This window comes from Sorex fumeus, unplaced genomic scaffold, assembly GCF_029834395.1.
Source record: "Sorex fumeus unplaced genomic scaffold, SorFum_2.1 ptg000042l, whole genome shotgun sequence".
NCBI lineage: Eukaryota > Metazoa > Chordata > Mammalia > Eulipotyphla > Soricidae > Sorex > Sorex fumeus.
In genome coordinates, this window is record NW_026606099.1 from 6027290 (window position 1) to 6040967 (window position 13678).

A 13678-nucleotide genomic window follows, 5' to 3' on the forward strand; every position below is an offset into this window, starting at 1 on the left:
GTAGACTGATTAAAGAGCCTTATCACTGGTGGGGTAGAATCTACTAAAAGGTGAAAGATTAAATGTGTAAGGAGATAAGGCTTTACATGTTCCAGCTTTCTCCTTAGAAAACAATGTGGATATAGGTACCCCATGGGCTATCCATATGGTCCAGTAAGAAGCTGGAATACTGGGCCTAGAATTCAGAGGATATGCAAAAGCACTAAACATACTGATCTGATATTCCAAAGCAAATTCAAGACAAATTGAATAATGTAGAAAGAAACCAAAATATTAGAAGTTGAAATGAATACTTAACCTATACTTTTAGATGATGAAAGACTTTTTTACATAAAAGCAAACAAAGAAATACCAAAGGGTCAGAGAGATAGTAGAGGTTAAAATGCTTGCCTTACATGCCGCTGACCCTGGTTACATCCTTCACACCACAAATAGTCCCCTTAACATTGCCAAGAGTAATTCTGAACACAGAGCTAGGTAGGAATAAGCCCTAAGCACCAAAAGGTGTAGATCCCAAAACAATACTGAAGAAAAAAATGAATAGACAATAATATAAAAAATTAAAAGGCACACAACTAAATGACTGACCATAGGACAAGGAATTTGGCGATATAAATCTCTTGTCACAGGTGAGACTGCTTCACATCCACCAGAAATGATGGGGTTTTGTGGAAAAAATCAGGAGGGGTCTTATTACTTTGCCAGATTGCCAGGTATTTAGCTACAGAAACTCCTGAAAAATATTTGAACTAGAGAGATTGCTCAAGTGGTTAGAAAGCTGTTGCTTTGTATGTGGGGGGCCTGGGTTCTAATCTCTGGCACAGGATGGTCCCCCAGAATCACTGGGAAGGACCCCTAAGCACTGAATAGGAAGTTCCCGGTCACTGCCTGCTGTGGTCCCAAACAAACAAAATCCCACAATCTTTGCGATTTTTATTGTCCTAAAAGTTAAAGGGCTGGGCTGGAGAGACAGTACAAAGGTTAAGGCACTTGCTTAGAATGAAGTTGCCTCTCTGACCCTGATTCAAGTCCCAGACAGAACCCATATGGTTCCCCTAGCACAGCCAGACATGGCCTTTGAGCACAGAGCTAAAAAGTGGCCCCTGAGTACACTGAGGGTGTCACAAAAACAAGCAAAAGTTAAAGGGTGTAAATGCATTGGATTGTGTCCAGATTTCATTCCATGAAAACTGCCTTCACTGCTGCGATGCTTTCCTCAGACTCTATATCTACAATGGGGGAAAGATTAGGATGTGACAAAAAAGAATTTCAGAATCTCAAGTGGAATGGTGGCTCAAAGTTTCCTTTCAGTACAGACATTGTAAGGACTTTGTTGGCTTTTTGTTTTGTTTTGGGGCCACACCTGGCTATGCTTATGGGTTACTCCTGGCTCCGAACTCAGGAATTCCCCCTGCAGGGATCATGTGGGATGTCAGGGATCAAACCTGGGTTTATCAGGGACAAGCCAAGCGCCCTACCCACTATAACTATCTCTCTAGTCCCTGAAATGGTATGGACTTTGGAATCTGAAGGCCAACCCTCTTATCTTACAGATAAAGCTCAGAGAGAATGAATGATTTACCCAAGACCAACAGGTTAATTCCCAAAACCAAATTAAAATCTTGAGTCTCAAACCAGCACCCTTTCTATCTTTGCTACTTTATTACCAATGAGAAACTGATTTCTCAGAACAATCACATTTAAAACATCACAATTTAACTTCTGTCCACTTTCCACTTTATCATTCCACTCAATTTGATTTAATAAAAGCCCGTACTCCCTTCGCCAAAGCCCCAGTTAAAGAATCTCAAACAAAAACCAACATAACTAAACTGTAAATGGGCTGAGGACAAGAGCTCAATCCTGGTACAGGAAAAAAAAAATATTAATACCCAGGCCAGGGAGAAAGCTCAAAAGGCCAAAGCATATGCTTTGCATGCAGATGCCCAGGCTGGATTCCACCTCCCCCAAAGCACTGCATGGCTCCCTAAATGCTCCTGCAACTCCTAACACAGAACCAGGAGTTGCTAAGCACCTCTGGGTGTGGGACAAAAGCAAAACGACAATACAGGGGCTGGAGCAATAGTACAGTGGTTAGGGCGATTGCCTTGCACGTGGCAGACCCGAGTTTTAATCCTCGGCATCCCATATGGTCCCCGGAGCACTGCTAGGAGTAACCCCTGAACATCGCTGGATGTGACCCAAAAAAGCAAAAACAAACAAACAAAAAACCCCAACAAAACATACGTAAGACTCTTGGGAGTCAGAGAGGTAACACAGTGGTACACAGAGAGGTAGCCTTTCAGGCAACCTAACCGGGTTCGATCCCAAGACACTGAGTATGATTTCCTGAGCATTGCCAGGAGTGATCCCTACCACATAGCCAGAAGCAAGCCCTAAAATCACTGGGTATAACTCCAAACTAAAACAATACAAATGAATAAAAATGGAAAAAAAGATTAGTCAAAAGATAATAAAAACACACATTAAACTACTTTTGCTCATGAAATTAGGAAAGAACAAAAATTCAGCCTTGGGGACCAGAGTGCTAGTACAGTGGGTAGGGCACATGTCTTGCATGAGGCCCACCCAGATTCCATCCCTGGCATCCCATATGGTCTTCCTGAGGGCAGAGCCAGGAGTAAGCCCTAAACACAGATGGATATGGCCCCCCACCAAAAAAAAATTAGCATTATTATGTGTAAGTTAGGCATGATCACTGCAGGTGAGAACATTAGCTTTATAAAAAACAATTCAGCAACAGATTCACTATTTTCAAATTGCCATGCCCCGTGGACCCAATAATTCAACTCCTTGGAATCTAACCTCGGAAAATGATTTGTATGAAGATTTATGTATAAATTTTGTCCTCAATTTATTCACTTATTAATAATGTAACACTCAAAAACTAACTAAGCGCACAGTAAAATTATACATCAACACAATAGGGTATTAAACATCCACTGACATTGTCATCAAATAATTTTGATGCAGGGCTGGAGTGATAGCACTGCAGGTATGGTGTTTGCCTTGCATGTGGCAGACCAGGGCTTGATTCCCAGCATCCCATATAGTCCCTCGAGCACTGCCAGGAGTAACTCCAGAGTGTATGAGCCAGGAGTTACCCCTGTGCAACGCTGGGTGTGACCCACAAAGAAAAAAAAAATTTTGATGCTATAGAAAATTATGATGCAGATACAAAATGATAGCTACTATAATGCTAGCTCAAGTGCTTGAATATTTTTGCACGGATGGGTGTCTGACAGAAAAAAAGGTTTAAAGGAAATAAAACAAATGCTAGTTCTCTCTTGAATGATTATGAAATATTTTGTTCTCTTTTTAGTTTGTTTTTATTGGGGCTGAGCTGTGGCAGTAGACTGTATGCCTTGAATTTGTGAGTTGGGCTGATCCATGGCACAAGAAAAAAAAAAAAGCTTTTCAGATTTTTTTTTTTTTTTGCTTTTTTTGGGTCACACCCAGCAATGCTCCTGGCTCATGCACTCAGGAATTACTCCTGGCAGTGCTTGGGGGACCATATGGGATGCCGGGGATCGAACCTGGGTCGGCCACGTGCAAGGCAAACGCCCTACCCGCTGTACTATCACTCCAGTCCCTCTTTTCAGATATTTTTTTCTTTTCATTTATGTTTTTGGTGAAAATTAATTTTACTGTGGTAAGAACAATTATATTGTATAAATCTACTCTCAGCAGATATTTTAGTGTATGATACAGTATTATTATATATATAAAAGCAAATTTTCTATAACATCCTAAGGACATGTATCAAGAACATATTCACCTTGCATAATTTAGATTTTGTGCTCATTGGGGTCTCCAAATTTCTTTTTTATAATAAATATACAAAATTCTTTTTTCTTTTATTTGGGACTCCAGAGGGGTGCCTGGTGGTTCTGGTGGGTCACTTTCTATGATCCTCAGTAAGTGTGGTTCAATGACAGGGCATCAGGGGCTTGATTGCTAGTATAGCAGGTAAGGCACTTGTCTAATAGATGTTTGACACAGGTGCAATCCTCAGCATCCAATATTGTCCCATAGGTCTTGCCAAGACTAATTCCTGAGTGCAGAGTCAGAAGTAACCTCTGAGCACTGTTGGCTGTGGCCCAAAATTAAAAAGTTCAATGCTAGGGCATGAGAATGCAGAACTACTTGGGCCCTGAGGTGCCAGGGATTACCTGGGTGACTCTGGCAGTGCTTGGAGGCCCACTACTAAAGGCCTTCAGGACCACACCTCAAAATGCTCAGAGCCCTCTATGGTGCTAAATCTTCCAGAGTCCATATAGTGCCAGTGTCTAACTATTGTACTATCTTCTGGTCCCTGAAATTCTAATTTCCTATATGTATATGTGTGTTGGCATGTGTTAAAATAATCCAAAACCATGTATATATAAATAGTACCATGAAACTTTCCAAGAAGATAATCTGGCAAGTGACACATATGGAGGTATAACTTGAAGTCATGGATAAAATCACATTGCAAGGGGAGTGTATAATAAACTACATAGTAATACTACTAGACAAGGTCATGGCAAACACCCACAGTTAAGGGGCAGAGAAACTTAGTGAAGAATAAAGAGAGAAAGTGGTTAGATCAGAAGACAGAAAACCCAAAAAGCCAAGTGAAGGAAGAACCAAATGTCCACTTGGTCAAGCGTTGCCAAGTAGGAGGAGGAAAAACATGACCAGTGATCTGAAGAAAATCACTAGATACTATTCTAGGACAAACAGGTTTTCTTCTAGTGCCGGAAGTTGAAGCCAAATCTGAGCAAATGTTACCTGTTCTATGTAGATGACTATAAAAATAAATCCTGGCTCATTTGCTTGAATTTCAGTTTATTAAAAAAAAATTGGGTTAGAGAGATAGAATGGGGTTAAGGTGTTTGCCTCACATATGGCCAGCCCTGGTTCAATCCCTGGCACTATATGGTTCCTGTACAACACAGTCAGGAGAACAATTTCCAAACACAGAGCCTAGAGTCGCTCCTGAACACCACTGAATGTGACCCTCAAACAAAGAAAATAAAATAATGGAAATCCAAACCAAGCAAAAGCCTATAAGGATTACTACTCTGTGAGTAATTAAGACAAAAATTGGCAATACTTTGGTGTATGTGGAAAAAAATCATGTTTGAGGGCTTATATCTTTATTTATGTGGTTTGGGGACCACACTCAGTGGTGCTCAGAGGTTATTCCTGGCTCTGCACTCAGGAATTACTCCTGGCATATGGGACCATTATGGAATGCTGGGGATTGAATTCAGGTTGGCTGCATGCAAGGCAAATACCCTACCCATTGTACTGTAGTTTGGGCCCCAATGTTGAAGGCTTTTTAAAGTTTTCTAAGAGAGATAGCTCAGTGGACTAACTGCATGCTTTGCATGTTATACCCATCTTCTGTCTACCCAGAGATCAATCCCTGATATGAAATTGGAAACACTATCACCCCAAGCACAGAGCTGAGAACAGACCCTAAACACTGCTGGGTGTGGCCTCAAAACAAAAGGACAAGCAAAAAAATCCTAAATAAAGAGGCTGAAGAGATAGGACAGGAGGTAAGGAATTTGTCTTTTTTTTTTTTTTAAAGAAAGTTTATTGAAACTTATTTAGAAAGATGCGATGGGAGAGAAAGGTAGAAGTACATATTTTGGAAATAATACAAGCTTCCCCAGAGTGGAAATAAGCAAGAAAAGATACGTAGAGACAAGCAAGAGAGATACATGTTCAAGGGAGAACACAGGCTTAAAAAGCAAGTCGGAGTTTGTCTTGTATGTGGCCAACTCTGGCTTGAATCCCTAATACCTTATGACATGTATCAAGGGTAACTCCTGAAACAGAGCCAGGAACAACCCTTAAGCACTGCTGGGTGTGGCCTCAAACATCCTCCCCGCCAAAAATACTTTTCTATATTGTAAAATATGCTTTTAGGATAAATAAGGGGGATATTAACTCCACACATGTATCAAGAAGTAAAAACAAACTGCATCATTTCCTCCTGAAGACGAAAGTTCTTAAACTCAAAGAAGAATTATTAAGGAAATCTGGAGAGAAAATAAAAGAAAAATGTGAAATTTCATGGTATCATACTAACATTTTATGACTAGACATGTGACGTCTCTGGAAACATTTTCAGGTATAAAGAAACCATTTGACAAGCTAAATAATGGATTGCCTGTTGGCAACGGATTGCCAGTTCTTCTTATGAAAAGAGGTCTGCATTAGCACAGTAAATTGACTGGATTTCAAAGGCTTTTCATTTAGTCACTAAATAAACATACCAGTATAGCTCTATCAAAGCACTATAAAGTGCCATTTACTATAAAATCCCAGTATCTGGAGAGAGAACTCAATGGACTGAGGCAATACTTTGCAAGTTCGAGACATGGACTCAATAACCAGCACCCTGCTCTATACAGCCTAGCATTGCAGATGGAGCGACACTAGTGCACTCCTGGTGTGGCCCCCAAACAAAAAACAAGCAAACAAAACTCCCATACTGAAAGCCTCAATTCCACAATTATTACAAAGAAACGACTCCATTTATAACCACTTAAAATGATTTATAACCACTTACTAAAGAACCTAAAGAAACTGAGAATCTGTATTAAGTAATTTAATGTCAGATTGGAGTGACAGTATAGCAGTAAAGTGTCTGCCTTGCACACAACTGACCTGGTTCAATCCCTGGCACCATATATGGTTCTCCACACCCCCAAATCTACCAGAAGTGGCCCCTGAGCTCAGAGTCAGGAGTAAGTACTAAGCACTGCCAGCTGTGGCAAAAAACAACAACAAAAATTACCTTAACTTTCCCTCAAAAACACAGAGAAATAACATAGCTATGTTTAAGAGTCTTCTTAAAATGAAATTCTGATTTAGAAAAGTTACACACTTTCCTATCTGCAGGATACAATTCCAATCCAAATGCAAGTCATCTTAGTGGATAAATTAACAATGATTGAAAACTAGTTTTACTGTCAATATAAATAACAAAACTTTCCCAATTCATAGTCATGTGGCCTTTTATCACAAAGCTGTCTTAACAGTCCACACTCTCAACATTCTTTTGTATTTCTGTATATACACACATCTTTGATGGAGTGCTGAGGTAATTACAGTTGAGAGTTGAAAAACACTAGACGAACCAATAATTAAAATTGTATTGGAAAACATTACAGGAAAACAACATAACTGTTGCAGATAACCAGAATACATGGAATATGTATTTAATGTCTTTCCAAACATTCCCAGTGGAGACCACTTCTCTAGAATGTAAACAGAAGGTAATCAGTGTCATCGAAATGTGTTAATCGAAGAGCAGGAAACCTTGATAAATGAAATCACCACCATCTGCATAGGGGAGATGCTCAAAGAATTGGGCATATGCTTTGCATGACGGAGTTCTGGGGTTTAAACCCCAATACCGTTTGGTTCTCTTCTCCAATATCAAGTACCAGAAGGTGGTCCCCTCTCTAAAGACAAGAAACAGTCATATCCTTCTATGTCATTAATTCAAAAACCTATTTTTTAGAAATGAAGAGGGGGCAGAGAGATAGCACAACAGGCAGGATCATGGGTTTGATACCTGGCAAAACACGTTCCTCTGAGACCAACAGGAGTAGAAGTAATCCTGGTGTGGAAGGAGAAGAGAACATAATACCACAGAAGGGATCATGTCCAGTTCATTCTCCATATAAATGAATACTAGCACACCGTAGGCAATTAATGCAAACCCACAGTTATAGGGAGAGCACTTACGTCTATTACAGATCATCAAAACTCTGTAAATCTGGTTCATTGATTTTTCACCCATCCAGATGAAAGGGGAAGAAAAAAGAAAGAAAAAGAATGGAAAGAAAGAAAAGCCATTTGGGGGCAGTTTCAGCAAGAAAAAGTAGTCTATGTCATAAAGATGTGTATTTGTTTTGGGGCCCATATTCAGAAGAGTCAGGGCTTACTCCTGGCTCTCTGTTCAGGGATCATACCTGGCAGAGCTCAAGGGACTATATGTGCTGCTGGAGATTAAACTCCAGTCAGCTGTGTGCGAGACAAATGCTCTACCTGCTGTCCTATTTCTCTGACCTTAAGATGTGTTTTTTTTGTTTTGCGGCCATACCCAGAAATAGTCAGGGTTTACTCCATGCTCTGCACTCAGAAATTACTCCGGTAATATTTGGAGGAACCATATGGGATGCAGGGGATTGAACCTGGGTTGGCCACCTGCAAAGCAAATGACCTACCCGCTATACTATCACTTTGACTCTTAAGATAAAAAAATTTTTTTTCTCTATTACTTTGGGGCCTTTTTTGGGGGGGGATGTTTTCTCTATTACTTTGGGGCCTTTTGGGGGGGGGATGGGAGAGGTGGACACCGGGCATGCTTACGAGTTACTCCTGGTTCTGCACTCAGGAATTATTCCTGGTGGGCTTGGGGAGCCATATATGGGATGCCAGGGATTGAACTCAGGTCAGCCGGATGCAAGACAAATGCCCTACTCACTGTGCTATTGCTCCAGCTCCTAAGATGTGTTGCTATTTATTTTTTATTTTATTTTATTTTTTAAAAGGTGTGGATTCCTCCACCCCTCTCGGAGAGCCCAGCAAGCTACAGAGAGTATCTCGCCCACACGGCAAAGCCTGGCAAGCTACCTGTGATGTATTCGATATGCCAAAAACAGTAACAACAAGTCTCACAATGGAGACGTTACTGGGCTCGCTCGAGTAAATCGATGAACAACGGGAGGACAGTGACAGTGACAGCTTTTAATAGAATTATTTTTCACCTCTGAAGCTTTCTCTTGGAATATTAGTAAGCTGAAATTTGGTCTCATGTAACGAGAGTCTGGAACAAAGCTTAAATACACCAAGCTAAACAAAGTTACACACAAAGTGATTGTTACAAAATGGTGCTGTTCTGCTAATGTTGCCAGTACATTCTTCTTTTCGTGGAGGCTCCCAGTTCAGGCACTACCTGATAACAACACTCCAACAGGAACAGCGAGAAGCTAGCTCCTCCAACTATTCACTGAACATGACCAAATGCCTCTTCAAAGGCCATCTAGTTGACAGAAGACAGCGTAAGAAATATAAGTGATACAAATACACGAAGGGGTAGGGCTTTTGGAGAGGTAGCAGACAGGGTAGGGCTTTTGGTACACAGCCAAACTGATTTTGATCCCTTGTACCACATATGATCCTCAAAAGCAAACAAACTAAACACATGACAAAAGAGAAAGAGAAGCACTATACTTGTTTGGTTTTTTTTTGGGGGGGGGGAGGGGGTGCCACACCTGGCAGTATTCAGGGTTCACTCCTGGCTCTATGCTTGAGATCTCGTGCTGGGATAGAACCCAGGTCTGCCATATGTAAAGCAAATGTCATACCTGTTACAATATCTCTCTGGCCATCGATTCCTGGCATCCCATATGGTCTTCTGAGTACTGCCAGGAAAGATTCCTCAAAGCAGAGACAGGAGTAACCCCCCAAATTATATATATATATAATATAAATGATATAATTATAATATATAAAACATAAATTATATATTATAATATATAAATATATATTTGCTCTAAAAAGTTTTTATTATTAATTCTTATTTTTGCTTTGTTTCTAACAGTAGAAAGGGTAATAAGAAAAAAACAACTATATTCTTTGTACTACAGGTACAAAAAAATTCTACTCTGATTTTAAGTACTGCGCTGACTTTACTAATTCTATAAGTTCTGTTAATATGCCTAACCCATTTGATTTTAAGTCCTAATTTTATTTTGGATTTTGGACCATACCCAGTTGTGCTTAGGGATCATTCATTCCTCGCAGTGCACAGGGGACCGTATTTGGTGCTGAGATTGAACAGGGGTCACAGCATGCAAGCCAAGCACCTTGACCCTGTCTAGTATCTCTCTGGTGCTGTACAAGCACTTTTAAAAATCATTTTTGGGGTCGGAGCAATAGAACAGAAGGTAGGGTGTTTGCCTTGCGTGCAGAGATCCCGGATTAGACCCCCGGCATCCCGTATGGTCACCCAAGCACCACTAGGAGTTAATATCTGATTTCAGAGCCAGGAGTAACCACTGAGCATCTCCGGGTGTGACCTAAAAGGGGAGAAATTTTTTTTCTTCAATTAATTCTATGATATGCTGAACGCCATCACCTTTATCAGGCTGCAATTCTACAGGTTTGTTTCTACTTTGTTTTTATGTCACACCAGGTGATGCTCAGGGGTTGCTTCCTCTGGTGCTCATTGTAAGAACAGAACTTGGGGCTTCTGCGTATACTGTTGCAGTTCCAGCCCTGTGAGTCATCTCCAGAGTATCCAATTTGTTTCTATAACCAGCTCTCAGAATAAAATATCATTTCATGATTCTTGAAACATTTATCATTTGTGAACAGACTGTAACAGTTACTACATGAGTAAAAAGTATTGTTTAACTGTTTTAATCAAGTTGAAAAAGAACATTTAATCCAAAAGAAAACTTCACTCCCACCCATGGGCTAATGCCCAAAAACTTCCTAAGTACTTTTGATTAACTTGAAAAGTCAAGCCAACGTAACTATCAGGATTAGGCAGGCTTTGAAAACTGGAATTAGTTGAAAGACAATAGTCGCTGCACTATCTCTCACCAGGATCAGCTACCTCCTTGTTGCAAGCACCAGTAAAGAAGCAAGGAAGGGCGCCAGATGGTTCGCTCCTAGCACATACAACTTCAAGCTGAGTAGGTGTATCCAGGGGTATACAATTACCTTATATTAACACCTACTTATGCTGGTGACAGGTGCAAGTGGTCTACACACTATAGCCACCCGAGAGGACGCTTTTAGCTGCAAAGACTGTTACAGTCTCAACACACTGCACGCATATCTTATACAAGTTCATTTGGCAAACCGGTAGAGGAGGAGAAAAATTGGAGAGGGAAGGAATTGTTGCAAATGAAGGGAAAAGAGCAGTTCACTATCAGAACATGCCCCGGGAGGCTACTCTGAATCTTCCTGAGCCACCTTCCTCCAAAAAAGAAGTCGGCGCTCAGGGTTTCCGATAGAAGAGAGCCGATTTAACAGCTCCCTCCCTTAGGGAAGAAAGGTCCAGCAGTACCTAATCACTCCCAACCCAGCGCAGCACCCCGAAGTGACCAGCGACTCCTCCACTCCCCGCCTCGAGGGGGAGGGGTTCGCGCTCCTTTTTTTATTTTTTTTTCCCCAGTTCCAGAAGTCGCGGGAGACCAGAGGGTACGGAGGGAAGCTGGGGTCTTCGCGCTCTTCCCTGCAGCTGCAAAAAAAACGTGGAGCGAGCAGACTCTTACCTCGCTAAAGGCGGTCTTTCCTCAGCGCTGCAGCCAGCCCCGCCGCGGGTCCCCGGTGCTCAGCCCAGCGCACCTGTCGCTACCTCGCCCGAGCAGCGACCCACCCCGCGGCCCCGCCCCGCGCCGGCTCCGGGCCACGCCCACCGCCACGCCCACCTCCGCGGGGACGCGCTCGCCCCCCCCCCCGTCTCCCGTGCGCGCCCCCGGAGCGAGCGAGCGCGCGGCCGGCCGCGTCCCCGGGAACCGGGGCTCGGGGCGCAGCGGGTCCCCGCGAGGGGCGTGGCTGACGGCTGGGGTGGGCGGGGTCCGGCTCCGGGCGCGGCCGGGACTCGCCCCTCCTTAAAGGCCTCGGCCTTCGCCTCCTCCGGACTCCGCCCCCCGGTTTGCCTTGGGAGCGACCCGGAGGCTTGGCCGAGATTCGGCTCTCGGGGTCCTGGGCCCGGGTGCGGGGGCCCTGGGTGCGGGTTCGAGTGGAGCGTGTTCTAGGACTCCGTCGCGGGTGCTGAGAGGCCGCTCGCTCATGAGGGCTTGGACGGCGCAGACCCCCACCCCCGCCCCCGGTGTCCCCCTCCTCTAGAAGGTGCCTCGAGGAGAGTTCGGAGTCAGTCGGGGGGCGCCGCGCCTCACTTCCGGTGGCCCCCGGGGGGCTGGGAAGTGGGGTCCATCCCGGGGGTGGGGTCCGTCCGTTTTCCGCCCCCCTCGCCTAAGCCCCGTTTCAGGCCACACACACTTTTCTGAAGTTTCGCATTTACGTATCAGGGGCTCGCGGTGACTTCTACTTACATTTCGGGCAACAGTTGAGGGGGAAAAAATTATTATTATTTTTTTTTGGTTTCTTTTAATTTTTCCTTTGGGGGCCACACCCAGCAGTGCTCAGGAGTGACCCCTGCCGGTGCTCAGGGAATCGTTTTGTGGTGCGGGGGTCCAGCGAACCGGAGCAGCCCTGTGCAGAGCAAGTGCGTTCTTAGCTCCTGAACCCATACGATTTTATTTTATTATTATTATTATTATTATTATTTTGCTTTTTTGGGTCACACCCGGCGATGCACAGGGGTTACTCCTGGCTTTGCACTCAGGAATTACTCCTGGCGGTGCTCAGGGGACCTTATGGGATGCTGGGAATCGAACCGGGTCGGCCGCATGCAAGGCAAAAGCCCTACCCGCTGTGCTATACCTCCAGCCCCACCCATACGATTTTATTTCAAAGGAATTTCAGAAAATTAGGGGTCCCCTACAGACCATGCTCTGCTGTGGGTACTGGCTTGGGCACGACCACCAGGGCTGCTTGGAGCTTAGGCGTCACTTGATTGTGCTCAAGTGCTCTTCCACTTGACTTTTTCCTCAGTCCCCAACCCTTTCCTCCCATTCTCCTTTTGTCATCACTATTGAAATTACAGCGGGCCTCTCATCTGCTTGGTTTTGGTACTGGAGCAGGGATTGAGGGTGGGCGTGAAGTGAGGGTTTGCACGCTTTGGTTGTGTCCCTTGTACATATGCTCACTCAGGGTTGCTCTCATTCAGTGTAGGTGCTGAAGTGTAGGGTGCTCACTCACTTGCAGGTCTATGCCATTTTTGCTGCCTGCTGAAGTTTTTATTTGGTTTCAGGTCATCATACCCCGTGGTGTACAGGGCTTAGTCCTAGCTCTGTGCTCAAGGATCACCCTTGTAGTGCCTAGGTGACCACATGTGTTTGGTGGCAATAGACCCAGGGTCTCCATACCTTAACCCCTGTACTGTTTCTTCAACCCCTGCAGTTTTTTTTTTTTGTTTGTATGTTTGTTTTGCGGGGGCAGGGAGGAGGGGAGGAGTGCCAAACCTGGCAATGCTCACGGGTTACTCCTGGCTCTGCTCTCAGGAACTACTCCTGGTGGTGCTCAGGGAACCATATAGGATGCTGAAGATCGAAGCTGGATCTGTCGCATGCAAGGTAAGAACCAAACCCCCTCCAGCCCACCCCTTCCCCTGCAGTTTTTAAATACTGTAAAATAAATATGGTTTTATTATTTATTTATTTATTTATTTATTGCTTTTTGGGTCACACCTGGTGATGCTCAGGGGTTACTCCTGGCTTTGCACTCAGGAATCACTCCTGGCGGTGCTCGGGGGACCATATGGGTTGCTGGGAATCGAACCGGGTCAGCTGTGTGCAAGGCAAACGCCCTCCCCGCTGTGCTATCACTCCAGCCCCAAATATGGTCTTTAAAGGTTTAATGAAACAATAAACTTATCTGATAGTAAGGAGGGCAACAGAAGTAAAAGAAAATGAGTTGATAGCCAATTGTTTACATATGTAATACTGTATAACAAGAATACTGTAATGCTAAAGATAATGTAATCATACTTAAGACTCTTAGAAAAGAA

General features: G+C 43.6%; 1 protein-coding gene across 2 annotated transcripts in view; it reads right to left on the reverse strand.

Annotated features, from left to right (window-relative positions):
• The window catches only part of LIMA1 (LIM domain and actin binding 1), a 117070-nt gene extending 105652 nt beyond the window's left edge, over positions 1 to 11418 (reverse strand). Inside the window, exon 1 of one of the 2 annotated variants that reach the window (XM_056119930.1) lies at positions 11319 to 11327. The gene's annotated coding sequence lies outside the window, so the exon portion shown is untranslated. Of the gene's footprint in view, positions 1 to 11318 lie in introns of both variants that reach the window. The other variant, XM_056119929.1, reaches the window with a different exon arrangement.
• Positions 11419 to 13678: the final 2260 nt, after the last annotated feature.